The sequence below is a fragment of the Crotalus tigris genome, unplaced genomic scaffold (assembly GCF_016545835.1).
Source record: "Crotalus tigris isolate CLP2741 ecotype Arizona unplaced genomic scaffold, ASM1654583v1 scf7180000024514.4999324561:1519799, whole genome shotgun sequence".
Lineage (NCBI taxonomy): Eukaryota > Metazoa > Chordata > Lepidosauria > Squamata > Viperidae > Crotalus > Crotalus tigris.
The window spans coordinates 21011-33044 of record NW_024100687.1 but is presented as its reverse complement, the minus strand read 5'-3'; the positions used below and the strand labels follow the sequence as shown (position 1 = coordinate 33044).

The window sequence follows — 12034 nt, the reverse complement described above, 5'->3', positions numbered from 1 at the left end:
CTGCAGTTTGAATATAAAGTATAAAAGACTAAAAAGAGATTTTCGTAGAGATCCCAGCCTTTGAACTACCCAAGGAACTGAAACAGCAAAGTTTCGCTGTTGGGCAAGTTTCCACACCAGCCGCCTTTCTTTCCTCTCGCTTCACCTCTTTTTAACCTCATACCCCACCTTCTGTAAGGGAAGGCAAAAGGCTCGCTCACCCTCTCGTGAAAGTTGGCCTCCATGTTTATGTGTCTCCCACTGCCACCATCAGCTTCCACACCACATGGTCCGACACAGCCAATCAAGCCATGCTCTGGCTGTGGTGCTTCGGCGGTGGTGCCTCCTCTTAGAGGAGGCAGAGAGTGCTGGAGGGGACCCCGCTTGCACTGTACCACCAGCGGGGCATTTTCAAAAACAAACGAGGATAGGAAGGGAAACAATAGGAAAAGAATGCAACTCTGGAAAATCCATCGAAAAAAGGTGCCAGAACTCTGTTCTATGACAAAAAAAGCCCTGCATGTATGTATGTATTTATTTTTTGTTTTTATTATTTTTACAAATAACTCAAGGTGGTGAACATAGCCACAGACCTTTCTCCTCCTATTTTCCTCACAACAACAACCCCATGAGGTGGGTTGGGCTAGGAGAGAGTGATTGGCCAAGAGTCACCCAGCTGGCTTCAATGGCTAAGGTAGGACATGAATTCACAGTCTCCTACTTTCTAGCGTGGTGCCTTACTCACTAGGCAAACTGGCTCTCCTATGCTGATGCTTTGAATTGATCTTACCTACTGTCCACTGGATGAGGGTTTCAGTAGCTCATGTAACTTTTTTCATTTTTTGTAAGCACCATTGCATGATTGTGGCTGAGTTCACATAATACACTTTGTCATGGCTAACTGATCGATAACCCATTCGGTTAATTGAATTTTCAAGGTCCTCACAACCCAACAAATGCATGGGTTGGTTTGCGTAAGATGCATGGGTTGGTTTGCGTAAGATGTTAATATATGAGCAACTGGTCTGTGGGTTTAGTGGGTTGTGAAGACACAGCTTCCATCTGGAATCACAAGGTGAAGATTCAGTTTACTCAAATTAGTTCCTCTCTCAATGTTATTCTTTTTTCAACCAAATCTGTAGATGCTCAGCATGTAAAGATGGGCTCTTCTGCTTCTCTCCACAGTTTCATGATCTCAACTTAGCCTTGCCTCTTTCTATTGCCCATGGGTACGTTGTCTTCTCAGCCATTTGAGAGAAGCGGGACTGCTTTTCTCACTGGCGTGGCATGTGACCATGTTGGATGGAGGGGAACCTTGGAAATTCTGTGGCCAGTACACAGACAGCTTTTTACAGGAAATGACTGAGTAGAGCTTAGTTCCTCCTGTTGGAGGCATGAGCAAAGCTGAAGCTCCTTGTAGAGCAACAGACAAGTGTCAAACCAAGGTATGGCTTTGTGCAACTAATTGAAAGTATTGACCAGGAAGATGGCTGAAGGAGTGATCCCAGATCTGCCACCTCAATCCCCTGCATCAATCAAGGTTTATGGAACCGTGGAATCAACAGAGCAATCTCAAGGATCATCACAGCCACCTACCAGAAGGGCTTACATCGCAATTGTTACACTTTGCCATCTGAACCTGGTGAATTATATGGACTGGTTTCTCGTAGCAGGTAGGCTGGATTCTACTGACAATTATTTTGTGACAATAGCACCCAGAATGGGCTGAAACCTTTCTTGCAGTTTGGCAATAATAATATTAATAATTTTTCTGTTCAAAAATGACTTCTGTTTTTCTGACTGTACTCTCCAGATCCCTGAGAATTTCTCAGTGATGTTTTTGAGCTGGTGCCATTCTTGAGGTAACAAACTCTTTCATCTCTCTCCAGCCTCTCTGTTTATTCATTCTTCCTAATATGAAATCCCCCTATGGCAACTATTCTTTCTTGAGGTGCTGCCTTGGAATGAACCAGATGTACAGGGAGGCTAAAGATTATTGGAGAATTATTGTACAATGAAGATTGGACCATTCAGACACCTCTCTCTATCATTTCATAACTAAATAAAAACAAGAATTCATTCCACCATCGTCAGAATGTCATTAAAACATTCTCTTCTCTTAAAGGAGAAATTGAAAGTAATTTCTCTCTTATTAAGTTGAATAAGAACTAGAAGGGGGGAAAGGGGTGAGGACTGGGGAGTATGCTCAGTGAAGCATAGCACTGTCTACATTATCTTGTTGTAATAAGAAAAAGATAAGTATAATTATTTTGAGCTATTTTCATACCAGCTCCCATGGATTAAAGCTCAATACCACAACTGCCATAAATGATACAATAAATGTTGGAAGAATGTGTTTAATCATCTAATCCAGTGGTGGGATTCAGCTGGTTTGCACCACTCTGGCAGAACTGGTAGCTAATTTTTTGTTGTCCAGGCCCAGAATGGACTTCCAGAAGAGAACCGGTTGTTCACATATTTGAATCCTGCCACTGATCTAGTCCAGTGGTGTCAAACTGGCAGCGCCTGGGCCGGATGCGTCACATGCAGGCACGCCCACCCCATTTCCACAAAGACAAAAAACACCACTATCAGTGGTGGGATTCAGATATGTGAACAACCGGTTCTCTGTGTGGATGCCACTTCTGGAAGTCCATTCTGGGCCTAGGCAACAAAAAATTAGCTACTGGTTCTCCCGAACTGGTGCGAACTGACTGAATCCCACCACTGGTCACCATACATCACAATACATCATGTGACACGATTGAGTTTGACACCCGTGATCAAGACCAACTGAAACATCCATATTACAGGTAGTCCTCAACTTACAACTACAATTTAGCCCAATATTTTTATTGCTAAGCAAAGAAATTGTTAAGTGAGTTGTGCTCCATTTTATGACCATTTTTGCCATGGTTGTTAAGTGACTCACTGCAATTAAGTTATCACACAGTTGTTACAAGAATCTGGATTCCCCCATTGCTTTCCTAGAATGGTACATCACAAAAGCTGTATTGTTTGCATTTATAATGTCCAGGAGACCAGAATGGAGATGGTATATTTATTCTTGCCCTCCTTAATCTGAGTTCAGGAGTGGAGGGCACAGTTTTGTGGTGGTTCTCCTCCTTTTTCCAGGATTGGTTCCAGTCATTATTGGTATCAGTGAAGACGTTTAGCTCTAAACCAGTGTTTCTCAACCTTGGCAACTTGAAGATGTGTGGACTTCAAGTCCCAGAATTCCTCAGCCAGTATAATTGGCTGGAGAATTCTGGGAATTGAAGTGCACACATTTTCAAGCTGCAAAAGTTGAGAAACACTACTCTAAATCCTTGCAATTTAACATCTGGATGAGGAAGACTGAGAGCATGGGCTGTGATGTCATCAGTGTAGTAATGATACTTAGGTATAAATCTTTACCCCAGACTGACCAAAAGGTTCTTTCTCACTCTCTGGAGGCTATGGAGGTCTGGATGGGGAGAAACAGGCTTAAGTTAATATTATATTTAATAGTAATAGTAATAGTAGTAAAGTTGGAAGGGACCTTGGAGGTCATCTAATCCAACCCCCTGCTCAGGCAGGAAATCCTACACCATTTCGGACAAATGGCTGTCCAGTTTCTTCTTTAAAACTTCCAGTGTTGGAGCATTTACTGCTTCTGGAGGCAGGTTGTTCCACTGATTAATTGTTCTTACTGTCAGGAAGTTTCTCCTTAGTTCCAGGTTGCTTCTCTCCTTGATTAGTTTCCACCCATTGCTTCTTGTCCTGCCTTCAGGTGCTTTGGAAAATAGCTTAATTCCTCTTCTTTATGGCAGCCCCTGAGATATTGGAATACTGCTATCATGTCCCCCCTTGTCCTTCTCTTCGTTAAACTAGACATACCCAATTCTAGCAACCGTTCCTTATATGTTTTAGCCTCCAGTCCCCTAATCATCTTTGTTGCGCTTCTCTGTACTCTTTCTAGAGTCTCAGTATCTTTTTTACATCGTGGTGACCAAAACTGAATGCAGTATTCCAAGTGTGGCCTTACCAAGGCATTGAAGAGTGGTATTAATACTTCACGTGATCTTGATTTTATCCCTCTGTTAATGCAGCCTAGCACTGTGTTGGCCTTTTTGGCAGCTGCAGCATACTGCTGGCTCATATTTAGGTGATTGTCTACTAGGACTCCGAGGTCTCTCTCACAGTTACTACTATTGAGCATGGTGCCACCTATGCTGTACTTGTGCATTTGGTTTTTCTTGCCTAAATGTAGAACCTTGCTTTTTTTCACCATTGAATTTCATTTTGTTAGTTAGTGCCCAGTGTTCAAGTCTGTCCAGATCCTTCTGTATCTTAAGCCTGTCTTCTGGAGTGTTGGCTATTCCTGCCAGCTTGGTATCGTCTGCAAATTTGATGATTTCCCCATCTATCCCCTCGTCCAGATCGTTGATGAAGATGTTGAAGAGCACTGGGCCCAGAACAGAGCCCTGGGGCACCCCACTACACACTTCCCTCCATATAGATGCAGTTCCATTGAGGACCACTCGCTGAATATGGCCGGTCAGCCAGCTACGGATCCATCTGGTGGTGATTCTGTCTACCCCACATTTTTCTATCTTATCAAGTAGTAGGTTGTGATCTGCTTTATCAAATGCCTTACTGAAGTACAATACAATACATTTATACATTTAATATCATTTAATATATTTGAATTACTCTGTTCTTCTTCTTCTTGTGCCATATCCGTTATCAGACGTTGGCGATCATGTTGGCAATCCTGTTTTTATCAGAGCCGCACAAAAAAGTGCTGCTGAGTTTTGTCCAAACCAGTCCCTTAGATTTTGAAGCCACGATGTTCTTCTTCTGCCTGGACCTCGTTTGCCTTCAATCTTTCCCTGGAGGATTAAATGGAGTATGCCGTATTTTTCTGGGTGTCGCATCACATGTCTGAAATATTCTAATTTTCATTTTTTAATTGTTTTGATGATTTCCCTTGGCTTTCCGAGGTGGCTTATCACCTCCTCATTTACTCTAGTTCCCAGAAATGATGTATTATCATTTAGGTTTTGGGTCTTCTTTGGTACTTTCATTATGTTCTCTCTCATCTCAAGTTTCAGGAAATAGCAGGCTATTAATTTTATCGGGTTACTGGGAAATTAGAAAAAAATTAACAAGAGCTGTATATATTCAAGTAAAAACAAAGTGAGAAATTCCAGTTCTTTCAAACTATTTTTAAGTAGCTTTGCTTAACCTGAACTGCCAGCTAGACCAAAGTAACATCTTTGTATATTTACCAACTGACAAATTGGTGAATTGCCCTAGGGATTTTCTCAGGTTGCAGATATTCTTCTTGTTTAAAAATAGGTATCTTAAATCTTAATAAATTTACTTCACTAAACTTTAAATCTGACTTTGCTAAATAATTTTTCCTCATATGGTATCCTCCACCTGTTTAACCATATAATTTATCCCTCACCATTGTCTATTCTGCCATAAGAGGATCAGAAGTGAAGTACAAATAATCTGAATACTATCTTTTCAGAAAATGTTGGATTACAGTATCAAATGTAGACATCCAGGAGACCTGGTTTAAAAATCTTGACTCAGTCAATGTTTATTGGGAGGTCTAAGATGAGCTTTATATTTTGCAAGATAAAACACACTCATTTTCTGAATTCATAAAATCCACTGTTCTATAAACTAACCAAACAGATTCACTCAGTATATTAAGCCAGAAAAAGACTAACCAAAGTTAAATCTAACTAAATCTAACATGTTGTTTGAATGCAGCCTCTAGGGCTTAAAAGAACATTTGGAAAGTTTTAACTGGCTAAAGAGAATTAAGAAAGTTCTGTTTCAGCCTAAACCTAAAATCTATTATTTTGAGGATAAAATGTAGAGTGAGGTCATTTTTTTATTTACAATTTCAGTTAAGTGCCACCCAGCTTCAAATTGATTCTGGATAGCTCCAAGTATAAGAACAAGATAAAAAATGTATAGTGTATATAAAAAACAGTAAACAAGATGATGAATCTGATGAACAACACAGAAGCTTATAGCACACAACAAAAGGACCCTAGTCACCATAACCCAGAGTCTGGGAAAAGAATCAGGTGCTAACTGCTCGTCTGCTGTGAAAATCCTGGAGTCAGGATAGGACAACACTACCACAAATATAAACTATTAAATTCATCTATTCAATATATTAATCTGTTCCATATCATTTTTTTTAGGAGTGCTTCTGGACATACAGAAATACTTTAATTTTAAAGACCAGACTGCGGGCCTGTTACACACTGGTAAAACAATTCTCTATCCCAGGATTGATATCCTCTTTTAATCTTTTGGTTTAGTTGGTACATATATTCTGAAAGTAAATTACTTACTACTGTGCTTTTAATTTGCAAAATGAGGAAAACAAATATGGACATTTAAATGTAAGGACAATGGAAGCCAATTTAATATAATAGTTAAAACAGATTTTGTTGGCAGATCTTCTAGATGTATTGGGGTGACAAAGCCCAGAATTCATGGCTTTTCTCTATGGGAATTATGGGAGTTGAAGTCTCAACTCATTTGTAAGTTAGGTTTTGGTTGACACAATAAAAGAAGAACTTAAGATTCTAGAAAGACTGCAGAGAAGAACAACAAAGATGACTAGGGGACTGAAGGCTAAAACATGAAGTGTGGTCACAGGAATTGGGTATGTCTAATGAAAAGAAAGACTGGGATGATATGATTGCAGTGTTCCAATATCTCAGGGGCTGCCCCAAAGAAGAGGGAGTCAAGTTATTCTCCAAAGCACCTGAAGGCAGGACAAGAAGCAACGGATGGAAACTAATTATGGAAAGAAGCAACCTAGACCTAAGGAGAAATTTACTGACAGTTAGAAAAATTAATCAGTGGAACAACTTGCCTCCTGAAGTTGAGAATGCTCCAACAGTGGAAGTTTTTAAGAAGAGATTGAACAACCATTTGTCTGAAATGGTATAGGGTTTCCTGCTTGTGCAGCAGGTTGGTCTCTTCCAACTGTGTTACAGTATTCTGTTGTAATACAGCAAGAGGGTCAAGGTGGATACCCTGAAGAAGCTTAAAAGTCATTATCCAAGTTAAGGAGCAATGATCTGCCAATATCACCACCCAAAATTTAGTTTCCAGATTCCTCTGGCTCCAATGAGGCAGGAAAGGGCACATACAGCCCTCTAAATGGTGTTCAGTAAGCATCCATACATCCTAGACCTAGACAATATGGCCAGTGGTTGGAAATTGTAGCTTAATGACACCTAAGAAACATGTGCTACATCATCCCTGCACTTGGGACCCAGGGCAACCTCTAATTCAAAGCTTGGTCAACTGCTAGAGTCAAAATTTCTATACTGATTCTATGGTATGACTCATATAAGGAAGCTCTCTATGTATATTCAAAAGAAATGATGCAATCCCCCACCCCACCCTGCTTTTGAAAATTTAAAAAAAACCTAAGGCTTGACATTTCATGGGAAACTAAATTCGGTACCTAAGTTCATATCCTGTGCTACTTAAGAGAAGTTGTGGTGGCTAACTTTTCTAAACTTAGGTCCTTTGTGATGCTGTTTGATGACATTATTCTTCATTTTGCCATTGCTTTCAGTATTTCCCACATAAAAAAAATGAATGGCTTGGATTATAATTATCTTCACATGTTGGATTGCTATGACTGCTGTCATTAAGAGGGTCATCATGTGACCATGTCCAATTTTATTACCTTTTTTGCAGCAATTGTTAAGTGAACATGGCAATCATTCAATGAGTTCCTCAATGGCCATTTTTTTTGCTGGAAATCAGAATTAAACATCAGAAACAGGTGAAAAAATATCAAAAAACACAGTCACATGATCATGGAACACTTCAAATGGCCATAAATTGGATTTAAAATAAAACGGGGTATTGTTGTGATTTCGTGCCAGCCAATGGACCCAGCAGCTGAGTCTGGGGAATCAGAGGAGGAGGAGGAGGGGCCTAGAGAGCCATCAGAGTCGGAGAAAAGCTCTGATGAGCTCCAGGACACAATCTGATGAAGAGCCTGGCCTGTCCACTTGTGCTCAGAGACCCAGATGTGGTGGGAAGCTGAGTCAGACTCTGAGGACTCACAGCTGGAAAACATAGATGCTCGCAAACACAGACAGGCAACAAGAGTAGGACAGAGGGAGGCAATGGGGCAGCTCCAAGGGTAAAAGAAAAGGCATTGAGAAGCCACGCCTTGGGGCTGCATAATAAAAAGGGAAGGTGTGGGCGGTGCTGGTTGCTGAAGGCAACCGTTTGCAAAGGACTCAAGTTTCATGGAATCATGTTCTGTTTGCCTTGCCTGTGAACAATTCTCTGTTTGAATCATGCGAAAAAGGATCATAAATCATTTTTTTCAGTGCCATTGTAACTTTGAACAGTCACCATATGAACTGTGAATTGAGGATGGCCTGTATATATGATAAAAGTGCAGTTTAGTAGCCAGTAGTACCTAGCACTTAATATTACCTAGTACTTAGTAGTACTTAGAAGCCAACAATGATTTCCCAGAAGGGATTTTGTATCTAAGGTGTCGCTATTAAAAGGCCCTTTTGTTGTCACCGTTCTCATGCCAGTTATGCAGATAAGACCACGAGCTTGCTAGTTTATTGCAGATTAGGTTTTACTGTAAGGAATGTTCTTCTGTGTTCTGGGGTCCTAAGCCTTTTATAGACTTGCATTTTAATGTTAACAATTTGAAGAAGATCCAGTAATCCACAGTTGCCAGTGGAGCACCTTAAGTATTGATATTGGGGGATTCCAATTAGCTGTCCAATTCAGCAATTGGATAGCTGTGTTCTTCATCAATAGCAAGATGTGTCTCGTCTTCCAGGATAATTTCAGGTGAAACAGACTGTAATGAATCTAATGTGAGATGACAAATGCATTAAAATGATAGTTGTGTTGAAAGTTAGGTGAGATTGTTTACTTGTCTTTATCATTACTCTCCTTTCTTTTCATGGCAGTTTTCATTATCTGTTTCTTGTTCTCGGCTCCTGTTTTTGGATACCTTGGGGACCGATACAATCAGAAAATCATCCTCAGCATTGGAATATCCCTCTGGTCAACTGTTACCTTTTGTAGCTCCTTCATCCCTGCATCGGTAAGAGAGATTATTTGCTTTGGTATATTCCTCTCTGCTCCATTCTGGATCAATTCTTCGTCCTAGTGCCAATCTGTTTAAATATTTAGAGATTATAGAGTGCATGCATCAAGGTCAGCAATATGATGGCTGAAAACTTTTATCACATTTGCCAAATTCTACGCAGGAACATAGCATTTCATTGAAGATTTCAATGTATTCACCCAAGATTTCCAAAATATTGTGGGGTGTGTTGATGATGGTGATAATCATTTGTTAAATTTCTATTCTGACTTTCTTGCAGAAATCTAGATGCTGTATATAATGCACCCCCCCAAAAAATTAATTAATAATGAATTAAAATGGGATTTGGACCATACAGTGGCTTTCTCAGAAGAAGCATTCAAGAAGCAAAAAAGCTGTCCAGTCCTCCTTGTTTCTTGGCCCTGTCACTTGTGCACCTATTTATCCATAAATCCATTTTCTTTTATTTCCACACAAATCCATTAATTAAATAATGGAAATGGGCATTTAAATAGTATCTAATGCATCTTCTAAAAAATGTTGGGTCTTAAAATATGCATTTCTAAGGATATTTTCTTGCTTTGAATTTTCAAAAGTATAACCTGTCCATAACATTGCATTAGGCCATTGATTATAGCAGATATAACAGCTGGATCTTAAGTACTGCTTTAAGTTTTCATAATATTTAGTGGTACTAGGAATTGCTGGTGTATTTAAGAGCTAAAGCACTCTGATGTTAATTTGCTATTTTTATTTTATGTTGGATTTTTTAAATAATGTATTTTATGCATCTTTAGAAATAAAATGTATTTATGGTTTAAATTATTCAGGTCAGAAGTATGAAGAAACATATACAATTGTGACAAACAACAATTGCTTAAAGTCAGGTTAACAATCTGAGTTTCAGGTCAAAATAGTATTGACCATACTTTATGATTGAAAGAGAGTAATTTCACAACCAAAAATAACAAAAACAGCTTCTTTCAACATGTAAAAAACAAAAAAAAAAGTGAAGGAAATGATTGGTCCATTAGTGGGGGAAAGTGGCAAGAAGGTGACAAGCAACAGGGAGAAAGCAAAACTATTTAACTCATTTTTTGCATCTGTTTTACACAAAGGGAAAAAACAGTCCAACCTATCAAAAACAGTACCATAAAAAACAGATTAGAAACACAAGCTAAGATAGGCAAGAAAATGGTAAGTGAGCACCTGTCCAGCCTAGATGAGTTCAAATCACCAGGACCAGATGGATTATACCCCAAGGTTCTCAAGGAACTGGCAGATGTGATCTCAGAACCACTGAACTATATTTTTCAAAGATCCTGGAACACTGGGGAACTACCAGAGGACTGGAAAAGAATTGATGTAGTTCCCATCTTCAAAAAAGGAAAAAAAATGGATCCAAGAAACTACAAACCTATCAGCCTGACCTCAATACCTGGGAAGATTCTGGAAAAGATAATCAAACAACAAATCAGCGAACACCTAGAGACAAACAAAGTCATTACTAAAAGCCAACATGGGTTTGTCAAAAACAGATCATGCCAGACAAATCTTATTGCATTCTTTGACCAAGTGACAAAATTAATGGACCAGAGGAATGCTGTGGATATAATTTACTTGGACTTCAGTAAGGCATTTGATAAAGTAGATCACAACCTACTACTTGATAAGATAGAAAAATGTGGGTTAGACAGCATCACCACCAGATGGATTCGTAGCTGGCTGGCTGGCCATACTCAGCATGTGGTCCTCAATGGAACCGCATCTACATGGAGGGAAGTGTGTAGTGGGGTGCCCCAGGGCTCTGTTCTGGGCCCAGTGCTCTTCAACATCTTCGTCAATGATTTGGACGAGGGGATAGATGGGGAACTAATCAAATTTGCAGATGACACCAAGCTGGCAGGAATAGCCAACACCAGTGCTTTTTTTGTTAAAAAAAAAAAAAAGGTGCTGGAACTCACACACATCATACAACCTGCCTTGCCTACCCTACAAGGTCCCATCCAAAAAAGGTGCCGGAACTCCGTTCTGGCCATTCTATGACAAAAAAGCCCTGGTCAACACTCCAGAAGATAGGCTTAAGATACAGGAGGATCTGGACAGACTTGAACATTGGGCACTATCTAACAAAATGAAATTCAATGGTGAAAAAAATAAGGTTCTACATTTAGACAAGAAAAACCAAATGCATAGGTATAGTATAGGTGGTACCTTGCTCAATAGTAGTAACTGAGAGAGGGATCTTGGAGTCCTAGTGGACAATCACTTAAATATGAGCCAGCAGTGTACTGCAGCTGCCAAAAAAGCCAACACAGTGCTAGGCTGCATTAACAGAGGGATAGGATCAAGATCACGTGAAGTACTAATACCACTTTACAATGCCTTGGTAAGGCCACACTTGGAATACTGCATCCAGGTTTGGTCACCACAATGTAAAAAAGATGTTGAGACCCTAGAAAGAGTACAGAGAAGAGCCACAAAGATGATTAGGGGACTGGAGGCTACAACATATAAGGAACGGTTGCTGGAATTGGGTATATCTAGTTTAATGAAAAGAAGGATTAGGGGTGACATGATAGCAGTGTTCCAATATCTCAGGGGTTGCCATAAAGAAGAGGGAGTCAAGCTATTGTCCAAAGTGCCTGAAGGCAGGATAACAAGCTACGGATGGAAACTAATTAAGGAGAGAAGCAACCTAGAACTAAGGAGAAACTTCCTGACGGTTAGAGCAATTAATCAGTGGAACAACCTGCCTCCAGAAGTGGTGAATGCTCCAACACTGGAAGTTTTTAAGAAGAGACTGGACAGCCATTTGCCTGAAATGGTACAGGGTTTCCTGCCTGAGCAGGGGATTGTACTAGATGACCTTCAAGGTCCCTTCCAACCTTATTATTATTATTATTATTATTATTATTATTATTATTA

General features: G+C 39.8%; 1 long non-coding RNA gene across 1 annotated transcript; it reads left to right on the top strand.

Moving 5' to 3' along the window:
- The first annotated feature begins 1301 nt into the window (after positions 1 to 1301).
- LOC120303971 lies at positions 1302 to 9103 on the top strand. Its single transcript, XR_005555568.1, has 3 exons — positions 1302 to 1652; positions 6192 to 6257; positions 8967 to 9103. It is a non-coding gene; the product is annotated as an uncharacterized LOC120303971 (long non-coding RNA).
- The last annotated feature ends 2931 nt before the right edge of the window (positions 9104 to 12034 follow it).